The sequence below is a fragment of the Harmonia axyridis genome, chromosome 5 (genome assembly GCF_914767665.1).
Source record: "Harmonia axyridis chromosome 5, icHarAxyr1.1, whole genome shotgun sequence".
In the NCBI taxonomy this organism is placed as follows: Eukaryota; Metazoa; Arthropoda; class Insecta; order Coleoptera; family Coccinellidae; genus Harmonia; species Harmonia axyridis.
In genome coordinates, this window is record NC_059505.1 from 21273367 (window position 1) to 21291502 (window position 18136).

General features: G+C 36.8%; 1 long non-coding RNA gene across 5 annotated transcripts; it reads left to right on the forward strand.

Annotated features, from left to right (window-relative positions):
* Positions 1-10713: 10713 nt before the first annotated feature.
* LOC123681090 lies at positions 10714-12962 on the forward strand. Of its 5 annotated transcripts, none has more exons than XR_006747615.1 (4): positions 10714-11221; positions 11325-12335; positions 12393-12488; positions 12572-12962. It is a non-coding gene; the product is annotated as an uncharacterized LOC123681090 (long non-coding RNA). The 5 variants fall into 5 exon arrangements; XR_006747614.1 differs by having other exon boundaries at positions 11325-11746; positions 11839-12335; positions 12393-12962; XR_006747616.1 differs by having other exon boundaries at positions 11325-11450; positions 11506-12335; positions 12393-12962.
* The last annotated feature ends 5174 nt before the right edge of the window (positions 12963-18136 follow it).

An 18136-nucleotide genomic window follows, 5' to 3' on the forward strand; every position in this document is an offset into this window, starting at 1 on the left:
ACTGCCAACTCGACAGGAATGTTGGTGAAAAGAGATACAACGTCCAGGCTGATCAGGACATAATCAACAGGTAACTGGAAATCATTCACATACTGGGCAAAAGCAAAGGACTCTTCAATAAAATATCTACTTCTGGTAGAAGAAAGACATTTAGACAGGATGTCTGAAACAAAAACTGACAGTTTGGATGTGGGGGTGTTAACAGATGATATTATTGGTCTCAAGGCAAGAATGGGTTTGTGGATTTTTGGTAAACCGTAGAATCTAGCTGGAACTGAATTGTAAATGTACAGTGATTTACCTTGTATTTGTGTTATGTGGCCCTCACTGACCCATCGTTTAATCAATGCATTACATTTACCTTGTATTGTAACGGTTGGATCTCTGTTAGTAAGAAGTTGGTAATATTGTTCATTAAGTAAAATTTCGTTGGAGAGCTCTATGTACTGATCCTTATCCATCAAAACCGTAACATTGCCTTTATCAGCCCGTAACACAAGCAATTCTTGATGTTCACTTAGGTATCTCTTACAGTGGTAAAATTCTCTCTGGAAAACATTATTAGTCCTTTTTCCAGGTTTGATGTAATTTGTGATAATATTAACAGCTTGGGAACGTTTGATGTTCTTTCCCTCATCTGACAGTCTATCGTTAAGATCAATAATGCCCTCCACATCTGACAACAGCCTCGACATGGACACCTCCCTTAAAGGAATATCAATGCCGAATTTGGGGCACAGTGCTAGAAATTTCAATATTCTATCTGGTACAATAACAGTACTAACATTCTTAATCCACCTTTCCTGTGGTTCTACTCTCTTTAGAAGTTCATCCGATAGAGCTCTCACCTTCATCAGATTTCTCTCCCTAATAGCAGCAAATTCTCTTCTGTACCTTCTGGACTGGTAAGTTTCAAAACGACTTAGCATCTCTGGTGGAAGCAACCCCTCCAAGATCTGCCACAACCTGGAAGAATCACACTCCATTCTTCCTATCCTGCTCACAGTCACAGTGATCTCAAATTGAAGAACGAGACGTCTTGATTTCTCCAACATAGCCTGAACCTGTATGGACGAACCTGAATCACTTGCTGAGCTGAACAAATAATTCATATTGTTGGAAATATGTTTGGGAAGTAAACCCTGTCTTTTGCATTCCAAAAGGAACACTCTTCGGTTTCTATAAGATGCCAGTTTCATATTATATGACGACCATGACTTCAACGCTTCATATGCTACTCTTCCATAGTTGTTTCTCACTTCTGCATAAAACCCCATGCTTAAATATCAACAATTTTAATTCCCAATATACAACAATAGTTATAAGTTAGATAAGGGGTGTGGGAAAATTGATAAGTGTTATAATGTCTTTCTTCTTTATTTCATTTAGTCGACGTTTCGATCCCGATGGGGACCTTCTTCAGGACTCTACAATAGCAATAAAAAACAGTCAAAATAAGGCAATCACAAAACATGTAAAAATAGTACATACCGAAATACAGAGTTGTAAAGATCTTATTTGAACACAAATCAATAACTCTCAAGAAAGCAACTAACAAAAACATCAACAACTTCAGCGAAAAAAAGATCTGATACTTCGTTAGTAAAGGAGTAGAAATCAATTATAATAAGTAAATAAGGTAAACAGAATAATCAACAAAATGAGAGGTTGTCAAAAATGTTGTCAACCAGACTTGCCACAGAATACACGCACATGACAGATGAAACATAGAGTAGCATTAAATCACATCGGTCGCAGTAATTCACTCTCACCGAACTCAGAACAAATGCGATTTTTTTTGAAAGAGTCCATGAACCGAAACCAATCCCCTCTCACAGAAATGGCCTAGAACACAGAATTCATTTTCACGTTATCCCTACGACTGCTGAACTTGTTGAAATTCTTTCTGTATGTGATCCATCCAATTCTCTCCCACCGAACTGGTCATAATGAATCAAATAAGAATAGATGGAGCTGATATTATTTACATCCCTTCTGTAATTCATCGAACAGGTTTGGCGTTTAATATGATACATCTCTAAGAAATATCTTTTTCTTCCACTAACTTCAATTTCTAGGATTTTGGTGGAGTCATAATTCATTGGATGATCTTTGTCCCGGGTATGGTCTGCTAGGGCACAAATCTTACTTGAATTCTTGATGTCGCTTTTGTGTTGAGCAATCCTTCTCTTCAGAAGCTGAGACGTCTGACCAATGTACACCTCACTGCATATTGAACAAGGAATACAATATACCACACCACTCATGTTATCAACAGTCATCCTATCCTTCACTCGACTGTATAATCTGTCAATTTTAAAATAAGATTTCTGAATCAACATAATTTCTGTGGTCTTTAAGAGGTTAATTAATGCGTTTGTCATACCATTAATTAGGGGAATAGACAAGTAAAGAATTCTACCCGTGTTCTCAGTGTCCACAGTGGTGGATGCGCTCCTCTCTCCATTCGTTGGCCGTGTCGAAGGAATGGTTTTGTAAATCAATCTGGACAATAACCTTTTTGGGTATCCATTCTCTAGCATCAACTGCATCAACAACCTCAGATTCTGCCGCCTTAGACTTGGATGGGCAACCTTTTCTATGCGATTCTTCAATCCTAAAATCATGTTTACCTTTTGTCCATGTGAATGATTAGAAAAATAGTGTGTGTATCTCCCTGAACTTGTTGGTTTTCGGTACCAATCCAGAATCAGCCTATTTTCCAGTGTTCGAATCACCCTTGTATCCAGGAATGGGACTCCATTCGCTGTTTCTTCCTCCAAAGTAAACTGTATACTTTCATGTTCACTGTTAAACTTGTCTAGAACGAAAGCAACCTGGTCTTTAGGTACAGCACATATTAGATCATCAACATATTTCTTGATGAAAGGAATGTGAAAAGGAATACTAACAAGAATGCCGTCCAGAAGGAAATCCATTACTAATTCAGCAATGGATGGACTGAAGTTGGAACCCATAGGGGAACCGAGCACCTGCTTGAAGAACCTACCATTAAAAAGAAAATAGTTTGAAGAAAACAGGAACTTGATGGCATGGATGAATTCTTCTTTTGGTAGACTTGTGTGGTTTCTGATAGTATCCCACTTGTTCTCAACAGCTGAAACTGCCAACTCGACAGGAATGTTGGTGAAAAGAGATACAACGTCCAGGCTGATCAGGACATCATCAACAGGTAACTGGAAATCATTCACATACTGGGCAAAAGCAAAGGAATCTTCAATAAAATATCTACTTCTGGTAGAAGAAAGACATTTAGACAGGATGTCTGAAACAAAAACTGACAGTTTGGATGTGGGGGTGTTAACAGATGATATTATTGGTCTCAAGGCAAGAATGGGTTTGTGGATTTTTGGTAAACCGTAGAATCTAGCTGGAACTGAATTGTAAATGTACAGTGATTTACCTTGTATTTGTGTTATGTGGCCCTCACTGACCCATCGTTTAATCAATGCATTACATTTACCTTGTATTGTAACGGTTGGATCTCTGTTAGTAAGAAGTTGGTAATATTGTTCATTAAGTAAAATTTCGTTGGAGAGCTCTATGTACTGATCCTTATCCATCAAAACCGTAACATTGCCTTTATCAGCCCGTAACACAAGCAATTCTTGATGTTCACTTAGGTATCTCTTACAGTGGTAAAATTCTCTCTGGAAAACATTATTAGTCCTTTTTCCAGGTTTGATGTAATTTGTGATAATATTAACAGCTTGGGAACGTTTGATGTTCTTTCCCTCATCTGACAGTCTATCGTTAAGATCAATAATGCCCTCCACATCTGACAACAGCCTCGACATGGACACCTCCCTTAAAGGAATATCAATGCCGAATTTGGGGCTCAGTGCTAGAAATTTCAATATTCTATCTGGTACAATAACAGTACTAACATTCTTAATCCACCTTTCCTGTGGTTCTACTCTCTTTAGAAGTTCATCCGATAGAGCTCTCACCTTCATCAGATTTCTCTCCCTAATAGCAGCAAATTCTCTTCTGTACCTTCTGGACTGATAAGTTTCAAAACGACTTAGCATCTCTGGTGGAAGCAACCCCTCCAAGATCTGCCACAACCTGGAAGAATCACACTCCATTCTTCCTATCCTGCTCACAGTCACAGTGATCTCAAATTGAAGAACGAGACGTCTTGATTTCTCCAACATAGCCTGAACCTGTCTGGACGAACCTGAATCACTTGCTGAGCTGAACAAATAATTCATATTGTTGGAAATATGTTTGGGAAGTAAACCCTGTCTTTTGCATTCCAAAAGGAACACTCTTCGTTTTCTATAAGATGCCAGTTTCATATTATATGACGACCATGACTTCAACGCTTCATATGCTACTCTTCCATAGTTGTTTCTCACTTCTGCATAAAACCCCATGCTTAAATATCAACAATTTTAATTCCCAATATACAACAATAGTTATAAGTTAGATAAGGGGTGTGGGAAAATTGATAAGTGTTATAATGTCACTCTTCTTTATTTCATTTAGTCGACGTTTCGTTCCCGATGGGGACCTTCTTCAGGACTCTACAATAGCAATAAAAAACAGTCAAAATAAGGCAATCACAAAACATGTAAAAATAGTACATACCGAAATACAGAGTTGTAAAGATCTTATTTGAACAAAAATCAATAGCTCTCAAGAAAGCAACTAACAAGAACATCAACAACTTCAGCGAAAAAAAAGATCTGATACTTCGTTAGTAAAGGAGTAGAAATCAATTATAATAAGTAAATAAGGTAAACAGAATAATAAAAAAAATGAGAGGTTGTCAAAAATGTTGTCAACCAGACTTGCCACAGAATACAAGCACATGACAGATGAAACATAGAGTAGCATTAAATCACATCGGTCGCAGTAATTCACTCTCACCGAACTCAGAACAAATGCGATTTTTTTTGAAAGATTCCATGAACCGAAACCAATCCCCTCTCACAGAAATGGCCTAGAACACAGAATTCATTTTCACGTTATCCCTACGACTGCTGAACTTGTTGAAATTCTTTCTGTATGTGATCCATCCAATTCTCTCCCACCCAACTTCCGTCCATCCATTGCTGAATTAGTAATGGATTTCCTTCTGGACGGCATTCTTGTTAGTATTCCTTTTCACATTCCTTTCATCAAGAAATATGTTGATGATCTAATATGTGATGTACCTAAAGACCAGGTTGCTTTCGTTCTAGACAAGTTTAACAGTGAACATGAAAGTATACAGTTTACTTTGGAGGAAGAAACAGCGAATGGAGTCCCATTCCTGGATACAAGGGTGATTCGAACACTGGAAAATAGGCTGATTCTGGATTGGTACCGAAAACCAACAAGTCCAGGGAGATACATACACTATTTTTCTAATCATTCACATGGACAAAAGGTAAACATGATTTTAGGATTGAAGAATCGCATAGAAAAGGTTGCCCATCCAAGTCTAAGGCGGCAGAATCTGAGGTTGTTGATGCAGTTGATGCTAGAGAATGGATACCCAAAAAGGTTATTGTCCAGATTGATTTACAATACCACTCCTTCGACACGGCCAACGAATGGAGAGAGGAGCGCATCCACCACTGTGGACACTGAGAACACGGGTAGAATTCTTTACTTGTCTATTCCCCTAATTAATGGTATGACAAACGCATTAATTAACCTCTTAAAGACCACAGAAATTATGTTGATTCAGAAATCTTATTTTAAAATTGACAGATTATACAGTCGAGTGAAGGATAGGATGACTGTTGATAACATGAGTGGTGTGGTATATTTTATTCCTTGTTCAATATGCAGTGAGGTGTACATTGGTCAGACGTCTCAGCTTCTGAAGAGAAGGATTGCTCAACACAAAAGCGACATCAAGAATTCAAGTAAGATTTGTGCCCTAGCAGACCATACCCGGGACAAAGATCATCCAATGAATTATGACTCCACCAAAATCCTAGAAATTGAAGTTAGTGGAAGAAAAAGATGTTTCTTAGAGATGTATCATATTAAACGCCAAACCTGTTCGATGAATTACAGAAGGGATGTAAATAATATCAGCTCCATCTATTCTTATTTGATTCATTATGACCAGTTCGGTGGGAGAGAATTGGATGGATCACATACAGAAAGAATTTCAACAAGTTCAGCAGTCGTAGGGATAACGTGAAAATGAATTCTGTGTTCTAGGCCATTTCTGTGAGAGGGGATTGGTTTCGGTTCATGGAATCTTTCAAAAAAAAATCGCATTTGTTCTGAGTTCGGTGAGAGTGAATTACTGCGACCGATGTGATTTAATGCTACTCTATGTTTCATCTGTCATGTGCGTGTATTCTGTGGCAAGTCTGGTTGACAACATTTTTGACAACCTCTCATTTTGTTGATTATTCTGTTTACCTTATTTACTTATTATAATTGATTTCTACTCCTTTACTAACGAAGTATCAGATCTTTTTTTCGCTGAAGTTGTTGATGTTCTTGTTAGTTGCTTTCGTGAGAGCTATTGATTTGTGTTCAAATAAGATCTTTACAACTCTGTATTTCGGTATGTACTATTTTTACATGTTTTGTGATTGCCTTATTTTGACTGTTTTTTATTGCTATTGTAGAGTCCTGAAGAAGGTCCCCATCGGGAACGAAACGTCGACTAAATGAAATAAAGAAGAGTGACATTATAACACTTATCAATTTTCCCACACCCCTTATCTAACTTATAACTATTGTTGTATATTGGGAATTAAAATTGTTGATATTTAAGCATGGGGTTTTATGCAGAAGTGAGAAACAACTATGGAAGAGTAGCATATGAAGCGTTGAAGTCATGGTCGTCATATAATATGAAACTGGCATCTTATAGAAACCGAAGAGTGTTCCTTTTGGAATGCAAAAGACAGGGTTTACTTCCCAAACATATTTCCAACAATATGAATTATTTGTTCAGCTCAGCAAGTGATTCAGGTTCGTCCAGACAGGTTCAGGCTATGTTGGAGAAATCAAGACGTCTCGTTCTTCAATTTGAGATCACTGTGACTGTGAGCAGGATAGGAAGAATGGAGTGTGATTCTTCCAGGTTGTGGCAGATCTTGGAGGGGTTGCTTCCACCAGAGATGCTAAGTCGTTTTGAAACTTATCAGTCCAGAAGGTACAGAAGAGAATTTGCTGCTATTAGGGAGAGAAATCTGATGAAGGTGAGAGCTCTATCGGATGAACTTCTAAAGAGAGTAGAACCACAGGAAAGGTGGATTAAGAATGTTAGTACTGTTATTGTACCAGATAGAATATTGAAATTTCTAGCACTGGGCCCCAAATTCGGCATTGATATTCCTTTAAGGGAGGTGTCCATGTCGAGGCTGTTGTCAGATGTGGAGGGCATTATTGATCTTAACGATAGACTGTCAGATGAGGGAAAGAACATCAAACGTTCCCAAGCTGTTAATATTATCACAAATTACATCAAACCTGGAAAAAGGACTAATAATGTTTTCCAGAGAGAATTTTACCACTGTAAGAGATACCTAAGTGAACATCAAGAATTGCTTGTGTTACGGGCTGATAAAGGCAATGTTACGGTTTTGATGGATAAGGATCAGTACATAGAGCTCTCCAACGAAATTTTACTTAATGAACAATATTACCAACTTCTTACTAACAGAGATCCAACCGTTACAATACAAGGTAAATGTAATGCATTGATTAAACGATGGGTCAGTGAGGGCCACATAACACAAATATAAGGTAAATCACTGTACATTTACAATTCAGTTCCAGCTAGATTCTACGGTTTACCAAAAATCCACAAACCCATTCTTGCCTTGAGACCAATAATATCATCTGTTAACACCCCCACATCCAAACTGTCAGTTTTTGTTTCAGACATCCTGTCTAAATGTCTTTCTTCTACCAGAAGTAGATATTTTATTGAAGATTCCTTTGCTTTTGCCCAGTATGTGAATGATTTCCAGTTACCTGTTGATGATGTCCTGATCAGCCTGGACGTTGTATCTCTTTTCACCAACATTCCTGTCGAGTTGGCAGTTTCAGCTGTTGAGAACAAGTGGGATACTATCAGAAACCACACAAGTCTACCAGAAGAAGAATTCATCCATGCCATCAAGTTCCTGTTTTCTTCAAACTATTTTCTTTTTAATGGTAGGTTCTTCAAGCAGGTGCTCGGTTCCCCTATGGGTTCCAACTTCAGTCCATCCATTGCTGAATTAGTAATGGATTTCCTTCTGGACGGCATTCTTGTTAGTATTCCTTTTCACATTCCTTTCATCAAGAAATATGTTGATGATCTAATATGTGCTGTACCTAAAGACCAGGTTGCTTTCGTTCTAGACAAGTTTAACAGTGAACATGAAAGTATACAGTTTACTTTGGAGGAAGAAACAGCGAATGGAGTCCCATTCCTGGATACAAGGGTGATTCGAACACTGAAAAATAGGCTGATTCTGGATTGGTACCGAAAACCAACAAGTTCAGGGAGATACATACACTATTTTTCTAATCATTCACATGGACAAAAGGTAAACATGATTTTAGGATTGAAGAATCGCATAGAAAAGGTTGCCCATCCAAGTCTAAGGCGGCAGAATCTGAGGTTGTTGATGCAGTTGATGCTAGAGAATGGATACCCGAAAAGGTTATTGTCCAGATTGATTTACAATACCACTCCTTCGACACGGTCAACGAATGGAGAGAGGAGCGCATCCACCACTGTGGACACTGAGAACACGGGTAGAATTCTTTACTTGTCTATTCCGCTAATTAATGGTATGACAAACGCATTAATTAACCTCTTAAAGACCACAGAAATTATGTTGATTCAGAAATCTTATTTTAAAATTGACAGATTATACAGTCGAGTGAAGGATAGGATGACTGTTGATAACATGAGTGGTGTGGTATATTGTATTCCTTGTTCAATATGCAGTGAGGTGTACATTGGTCAGACGTCTCAGCTTCTGAAGAGAAGGATTGCTCAACACAAAAGCGACATCAAGAATTCAAGTAAGATTTGTGCCCTAGCAGACCATACCCGGGACAAAGATCATCCAATGAATTATGACTCCACCAAAATCCTATAAATTGAAGTTAGTGGAAGAAAAAGATGTTTCTTAGAGATGTATCATATTAAACGCCAAACCTGTTCGATGAATTACAGAAGGGATGTAAATAATATCAGCTCCATCTATTCTTATTTGATTCATTATGACCAGTTCGGTGGGAGAGAATTGGATGGATCACATACAGAAAGAATTTCAACAAGTTCAGCAGTCGTAGGGATAACGTGAAAATGAATTCTGTGTTCTAGGCCATTTCTGTGAGAGGGGATTGGTTTCGGTTCATGGAATCTTTCAAAAAAAAATCGCATTTGTTCTGAGTTCGGTGAGAGTGAATTACTGCGACCGATGTGATTTAATGGTACTCTATGTTTCATCTGTCATGTGCGTGTATTCTGTGGCAAGTCTGGTTGACAACATTTTTGACAACCTCTCATTTTGTTGATTATTCTGTTTACCTTATTTACTTATTATAATTGATTTCTACTCCTTTACTAACGAAGTATCAGATCTTTTTTTCGCTGAAGTTGTTGATGTTCTTGTTAGTTGCTTTCTTGAGAGCTATTGATTTGTGTTCAAATAAGATCTTTACAACTCTGTATTTCGGTATGTACTATTTTTACATGTTTTGTGATTGCCTTATTTTGACTGTTTTTTATTGCTATTGTAGAGTCCTGAAGAAGGTCCCTATCGGGATCGAAACGTCGACTAAATGAAATAAAGAAGAGTGACATTATAACACTTATCATTTTTCCCACACCCCTTATCTAACTTATAACTATTGTTGTATATTGGGAATTAAAATTGTTGATATATATATATATATATATATATATATATATATATATATATATATATATATATATATAAGTCGGTTTAGAACGTCTTTCGACGTTGTCCGACGCCTAATCGCCACTTCTCTCTGTCTCTACAATCTTCGCTGTTCAAGTGTCTTTCACTCATGGACTTATCCACTGTCTTCTGCCATTCTTGTTTGGGACGTCCCCTTTTCCTTCTTGCAGTGGGTTGCATACATATATTTACTGGAATCCCAAAGGATAAAAGAGCGGCCAGAGGAGTATCTGTGCTGATATGCAAAAATCAATTATTATTATTATTACATTGGATACAGAGTTGAGTATAAAACTATAAAACTCTTAACAAAATAAAACCTAATGCGAAAAATTATCACCAAAATAATTCAGGCAAAACAACACATACTGAAACATCCGATATTTGAAAATATATTTGACTTTATTCAAGAAATCTTGTCCACCAGATGTCGAACCCATTCTCGAAAACGTTTACCGACGCATCTCCAAGAAAATCATGCGGTAATTGATTCCAACAGGCGATTCCGACACGATCACAAGCAAGGACAGATGACTCATCGAATTTGGAGTTCAGAGAAGCAAGATTCGTATAAATGAGTGGCAACGTAATCAAGTTAAACTTCAATTTTTGAGGACGGTATTTTGATTATCGAAGGGATTCCCTTTCTGTATTTAATAGTCAGGTCAGTCTCCCCAGAAGAACGTTTTCTTTCAAGCTCCTTGCGAAGGTCCTGAAGCTGCTCAACTTGAAGTGGCTATTTCTATTGAAATCCTCCTGTAGTTCTCAAAGGCAGCAAGGGCCTGTCTATGACGTAGGATATTGGCAGGTACCGCCGGGTTCGAAAACTCTAATTTAACGTTTTCGATTTGATCATGTGTGGGTGAATACACGAATAAATTCGGCTCGATAAATATTGCTGTAAATGGTGAAAAACTTCATATAATTAGATAAAAGTTATACTAAGGTGAAGTTCAAAAATAATCTTGCATCTTAAATAAAAATTTTTGTGCAATATCGGTGAAATTTCAATAATAAAGTGAAAGTACACAACTAAGAAACCGATAATTCTGTGGCAAGTTAAAAAACGGAGATAAATTGACATCATAGACCTAATATCAAATGGACAGGCCTTAGAGAGAAATTCTGGCATGCCGCATATGAAAGAGAGAGATGGAGCTAGATGAGTCAACGTCAAAATCATATGATCAAAACATTGAACTCACATTCAGAAGATCGCTAATTTTTCTCTCATTCTGAATTGAACACATAGTTAATCTGATTGATTCGATTTGTAAAAGTGTTGAACATTCTAATAAAAGGAATTAGCGGTAAGTATTCCGTGAAATCTTTATCGGATTTCAATAAGTTCATGAAACTTATTGAAAGGCCGATTTAATCTTGAAAATTAATCGAAAGCTCATGTTTTTCTAGAATCCATCTGCTGTTGCGAAATTCAAAGCACCAAAAGAACTATTTTTCAAATAAAATGCCTCACACTCGTGCAGCCTTCAATTGTACAGCGAGATTAGAAAAAAGCCAAAAGTTGAAATTTCATTCGTAAGTATTTATTTCTTTTAATACCCTCTGAATTCATACATAAAGGAAATATCAGTTCACAGTTTTCCAAAGGATGACAAATTAAGGGAACAGTGGATGAAAGCTGAAGAATAATTGATTTCAACCCATTTTCCTTGTTGGAAATATGCAGCAACCGTTTTCATCAACATGATTTATTAATATTCATGGTACAAAAATTCTGAAAAAAGATGTTATTCCTTCAGTTTTCAGTTTCTCCAATTATATTCCTGGGAGATTAAATTATGGAGATAAATGTCGTGAAGATAATATAGAAGGTACATTAATATTTTATTTTTTAAGGATGTGAAATATCTACTTATTTTCCGTCCCTTATTTTATTCATTCATATAAATAATTATTGCAAAAGAAATTGAACAGGACCAGACAGAGACAAAACAGCAAGAGATGGGGCAACCAGAGACGGTACAACTGTTTATAATATCAAAATCCTCTGCTGCTGCCATGGAAGATTTTTCCCCCAGATTGAATACTTATATTAGAAATACTAGAAATTAGAAACCTGGGAATGAGGATTTCAAAGAATGGAACACTAGACGAAGTAATATCTGAGAGAAACATCCAAAGAAAACCAATAATCTCAATGTTAAATAGGATATTATCGATTAAAAACATAAATGTGCATAATAAGAAAATAATTCACTCAATAGTTAGGACATAATAACATACAGCTCTGAAGTGAACAGCAGCTGGAAAATCTGAAAGAGACATGATACCAAATGATACAATAAGACATAGAATGGAAATAAGACATGATATTATTGATCTTAAGAACACAACAGTTGGTTTGGTACAGACAAGTCCATAAATACTTGTGATACTAGGTGTGATTTAAACAAGAATAATGTAAGTTTGAATTCAAGAAAAACCAAATTTAAAGCTCAAATAGTTTGAAATTTTCAGTTTTTTAGATTGCCATACTAAATGAGGAACATATTCTGTGCCGTGGCTTAAAAATTCATCTTTAGAGAAGCTCATTCACTGAAAGGCTGAAAATGGGTATCTTGAATTGTTATTTAGTTGAAAATTACTTTCAACGTATGAGAACAACAACTTATAACGTTATGATATGTATTTTTCAGGAAAAATGAATGTATCATAACTGATCCTTGGAGAGATAAGGAGAAGAAGATTAATTTCAAGATTTGGAGGAGTTTAGAACTAAAAATCCTGAAATTTTTCAATATCCTGGATATTAAATGATTGGAAGAGTGAATATCCTCCTTAGTGGAGAGTGAAAAATCCGACTCGAAGATGTTCTTCCACATGCGCTGATAGGCTAAGTCGGACCATTTTTTTAAATCATTTATTGTAATAATGTATTTTGAACAGCAATAAAAACTTAATGAATACAATTCTTCATAGACTTTCTTTTTTTCCATTGCCTGTATTATTTGGAAACAATTTTCTGAAAGATTTTACTATTATCAAATTGATAAGTGACTTGAACTAAACTAGTTGGAAGTAATACAAAATTGAAGAATGAAATGTAATACACATAACTGAATCTATTCAAACGATAAAATTGTTTGTAAAAATGATTTTTCATTCTACCATCAATAATATTTGTACTAAGAATTTTGGTTGTCGAAAGCCAAAGTAATAAAATAGAACAACACAAATAGGCGATTACTAAGCAGTATACTTTCATTTTGAATCTTTAAATGGTTAAATTTAAGAATTAGTCTATATTGAATTGATTATTTCAACCAAACATTTGAAAGAATGATCATCTTCACTCAATAATAACATAATATAACGATTTTCACTTGATAAAAATATATGAAAATTATTCTCATTTTAAGTTGCGATATAATAAAAATATATTTTTTCTACTATCTTAATAGAAAACTTCATTCTCGCACCTAAAGAAGGAAGGAAAAATGTTTTCCTCCCGGCAGGAGTAGAAGTACCATTTTCCTCCCTGACTGATAAAAATGACGACCTTAAAAGTAGTAGAAGAGACTATATACCTACCTAAGGAAAAAAAGCTTTTCTTTCTTGGTATATAAATAATGAAAATATTATTTATTAAAGCTTTTTCCATAAATTCTCAAACAAAAATTAAACTTTTGATAGTCGAAAATAGATTAATATAAGAAAGATTTCAAGCAATTCTAACCCTCGTTTACATTGCTAGAATTCCAATATATCAAAATAACAATGAGTTTCATTCAGAATAAAAGAAAAATTCAAGATTTTCCAAACGTAAGTCCAATGTTTTGGTCATATGATTTTGACATTGACTCATCTAGCTGTATCTCTCTCTTTCATATTCAGCCTGACGCGAACTCATCGTGAAAGTCTCGTTAGGGCCTGTCCATGTGATATTAGGTCTATGATTGACATACATCTGTGATAGTAAACAATCGATTGTGAGGCGAAGGACTGCGGCTTTTCGAATAAATAACACACCGAGGCGAATAATTGAAATGGCTGAAAGTCTTACGTGCATAATATGCAATAGAACTATAGGAAAAAGTGGCTATTAAATCCAATGTTGCGGAGTATGCAAGGGGTGGACCCATCTTAGGTGTACAGATATTACGAAAGAGGATATTGCCGGAAAAGAGAAAATAGACTGGACGTGTAAGAACTGCGAAATGCTAGAAGAGGAAGAGGAATAGGAAGAGGATACGGTGGATGAATCCCTAGAAGACCTAACTGAAAAATTGAAAAGAAAGAGGAAAAGTTTAAATAAAATGAAGAAAGAAGAAGGAGAAGGCAATATAGAAAGAATGCTCAAACAGATCCTGAAAAAGATTGAAACTCTCGAAGTCGGGGTTACCTTCAAAAGCAAGACAATGGATGAAATATTAAACGCTATGGAGGAAATGAAACGAGAAAATAAAGACCTCAGAAAAAAACAACAAAATATGGAAACCACTATAGAAGAAATGGGAAAAGAATTAAATAGCTTGAGAGAGCAGGTCTTACAAAACGCTGCTACATCAGATGCCCAAAATAGAAGAAAAAATATTATAGTTATAGGATTAAAGAAGAGGGAGGAAATAGCTACAGTCTTTAACAAGCTTGAGGTCAAAGTCCCAGAGAATGAAATGAAAATAAGACAGTTACCATCGAAGAATCCGATAAAACCAATTTTGATCTCTTTTGATCAAGAAAAGACCAAGAACATGGTAATACAACAGCGAAAGGTGATGGGAGTTGTGAGTACTAGGAGCATGGGATTGGAAGGAGAAGACAGAAGGATATACATAAATGAAGATTTGCCTAAAGGAATAGAAGACTTACTAAAAAAGGCGAAAGAGCTGAAAAATTCAGGATACAGGTACATTTGGTCGAAGGAAAACAAGGTTTTCTGTAGGAAGGGTGAGTACACGAAAATAATTCATATTCAAAATATCAACCAAGTTGAAGAAATAAAGAAAACAAATTTGAATTAAACATATTCATTAATACCGCATGGATGATTCTGTGAGGGACTATCAATTGAAGCAAACATAACAGAAATTTTCAAATCACGGAAGAACTCAATTTACATATTAATAAAGAAAACCATAGTAATTTTAGAATTTTACATAATAACATAAGGAGTATATGTTGAACATACCCACCTGCTAATTCTATGGTCAACATAGTATATGACATTTTCAATATAATGTCTGTGACTTAACCAAGTTGTATCAGTTGTACAAGTTGTCATAATACGTAATAAAAGAGTTTTATTTTCAAACCAAGTTCTTTACTGAAATTATAACAAAATATTCCGAATCCTAAATATAATTTAACAGGTTATGGGCCCAGACATGCAGATTGATATTTAGGTTTGGAGAAAAACAAGATTTTTTAAGAATAAAAAAATCTACCGGAAAATTGGAGGTTATAACGGAAGAGTAAAAGTAAGAAAAAGGCAAGAAAATGTCGTCAGTATCAATCAATTTTTAATGATTTGAAGTCATCCTTTATTTCTGTTCTGATGGATTTAATTTCTGTATGGTTATCCTGTATTTGCTTGGTCAGTTGCTCAAGAGCATTTTTGAAAAATTCGAAGCTTGTCTGCTCCATTTTCCTTGACTGCGATCTCGTAACTGGCATTCAAAAATATGGCCACAAAAAAAATATTCACACTACTGTCCACAGAAATTTCCACAAAAATGCCCACGAGAATGTCTACTAAAAAAAATGTCCACGATAATGTCCACAAAAAAAATATCCACAGAAATGTTCACGATTTAATTAACTCTCGGTTCGAAAACACACGCGAACCCCACACCTGACACTAATTGTAACGTTTTTCGGTTAATTAAATCAGTCAACTTCCTACTAATACTAATTTATTTATTGATTTACACAAATAGACTCAACTATTCACATATGATTCACTTCAACTACATTAATTTATTTTCACTATTTATCTCTACTGGAGTGTACGGCACTGGAGAGTCAATCCGTCGACTGTGTCCTCCTCTGCATTAGCATTGGTTTAAATACTACCGGCATCTCTCTCTAGAAGACACTCGATCGTTCTAGCTTTGCCTGGACGCTTCGGGTCTGTTCCAGAAGAACGCAGTGGCGTAGGGCTTGCGATCTCGTTACACTGCCTCCTTCCTAGGCTGTTCAGTCCCTGAACATGTTCGGTACGGTGACTGAATCGGCAGGATTCTCCATTTCTGCAGTTTCCTTGATGATGGAAATAGCACCCAACAGTCTTCTCAGGATTAGTGATTCAATTTAAGGTGCATACCAGAATTTGCAGCCCGGTTCCCTGAAAAATGAATTCAAGCATATTACGAACAATTCGCCAATTGAGTTGATCCAAACCACAACCCAACTTTGGAACGGCCAATTTCTTTACATTGTGCTTCATTATCTCTTCCCTTAAACTCAACAAAGTTCTCCATAATTCTTGATAGCTCGGTTTTTCGTGGGAGAGTTCTTTAGTTATTAGATAGAACAGGAACCGTTGACGGTCGAATAGCTTCAACGCCTTCCCAAGTTGAGGTTTCTGTCGGACCAACTCGCTCACACGGCCAAACTTCTTCCTGAAGACTACGGCTATTCCTCTGGACATACGCAGATCTTGTGCTACACAGTGGGCTAGTGAGTAGTCTCCTGGCACTAAAAAAAGATCTCGCTGCTCTTCGATGGTAACCCCAAATCTTGCCTTGCCGGTACCACAATAGTTAGCCATGAAGGTCTCAAAACTCATGTCTTCGTACTCCTCACTTATTGTTCGTCTAACTCGGTTGCCGTCTGGAATAAAGTAGTCAGCCTCGTATTTCGCCAAGCGGTTCACATGGACTACTCTCCTTTTACCCTTGGGTAAACTCTGGATACGATACACAACATCGTTTATCCTCTTGATCACTTTATATGAGCCTTCCCAATCTCTTTGCAACTTTGGTGATAGTCTTCGTTTCCTCTGAGGGTTGTACAACCACACCAAATCACCAATATTGAAACCTCCCTCGGATGCTTTAATGTCGTAGCGGGTCTTCATGCGATCACTTGCTATCTGTAAATTCTCTCTCACTCTTTCATGAATATAATGTAGTATTTTCTTCAGACGGTTGACAAAGGCTTCACCAACTACATCCTCACCAGGTTTGCATCCAAACTCGAGATCGCATGGCAACCGTATCTCTCGACCAAACATTACACATGCTGGAGTTTCTCCTGTTGATTCTTGTACTGATGATCGATAAGCCATTGTAAACAGATGCAGATATTTATCCCAGTCCTTTTGATGGTCAGAGACTACTTTAGTCAGATATTTTCCTACAGTCCTATTCATTCTTTCAACCATTCCATCGGACTGTGGGTGGAGAGCTGTTGTCCTTGTCTTGCGGATCCCTAATAACTCACAAACATTTTTAAATAGGTCGGATTCAAAGTTCCGTCCTTGGTCGGAGTGTAGTTCTAGTGGGACTCCAAACCGACTGAACATCTCTTTGATCAGAACTTCTGCAACTGTGGCGGCTTCTTGGTTTCGGATGGCATAGGCTTCGACCCATTTGGTGAAGTAATCCATCGCTACCAATATGTATTTGTTTCCTTCATCAGTTTCTGGGAATGGGCCCGCAATATCGATCGCCACGCGTTCTAAGGGACTACCTACATTATATTTCCTCATGGGTGCTCTACGTCTTCCCCTCGGTCCATTTGCGGAGGCGCATAACTGGCACTTGCGGCACCATTCCTTTACGTCATTTTTACAGTTTATCCAGTAAAAACGTTCTCTTACTTTTTCCAATGTCTTTTTGATGCCAAAATGGCCACCAGAAGTTCCGTCATGTAACTTCTTTAGTATTTCTGGTACTCGGCTTCTAGGGACTACCAGCTGATGTCTGGTTTCCGTACCATCGATATTCTGTACGGATCTTTTCAGCAGATCGTCATCTAAAACCAAGGAATCCCAGCCCAGTACGACTTGATTTTAGGGTTAAGATGGCACACTCTTTCCCAGCTTGGTCTTTCTCCTTCTCTTTTCCATCCTATAAGAAATTTCAATTCTGGATCAGTTTCTTGGTCTTCCTTCAGCCTTTCTGGTTCCCAGTAGCTATCCATTACCGTCGTCCTCAAGCACTGCACCTTTTCCTCCATCTTGCTGCAATGCTTGCACTCTAAAGGGCATGGTCTCCTTGACATTGCATCAGCATTCGAATGGATTTTTCCTGCACGAT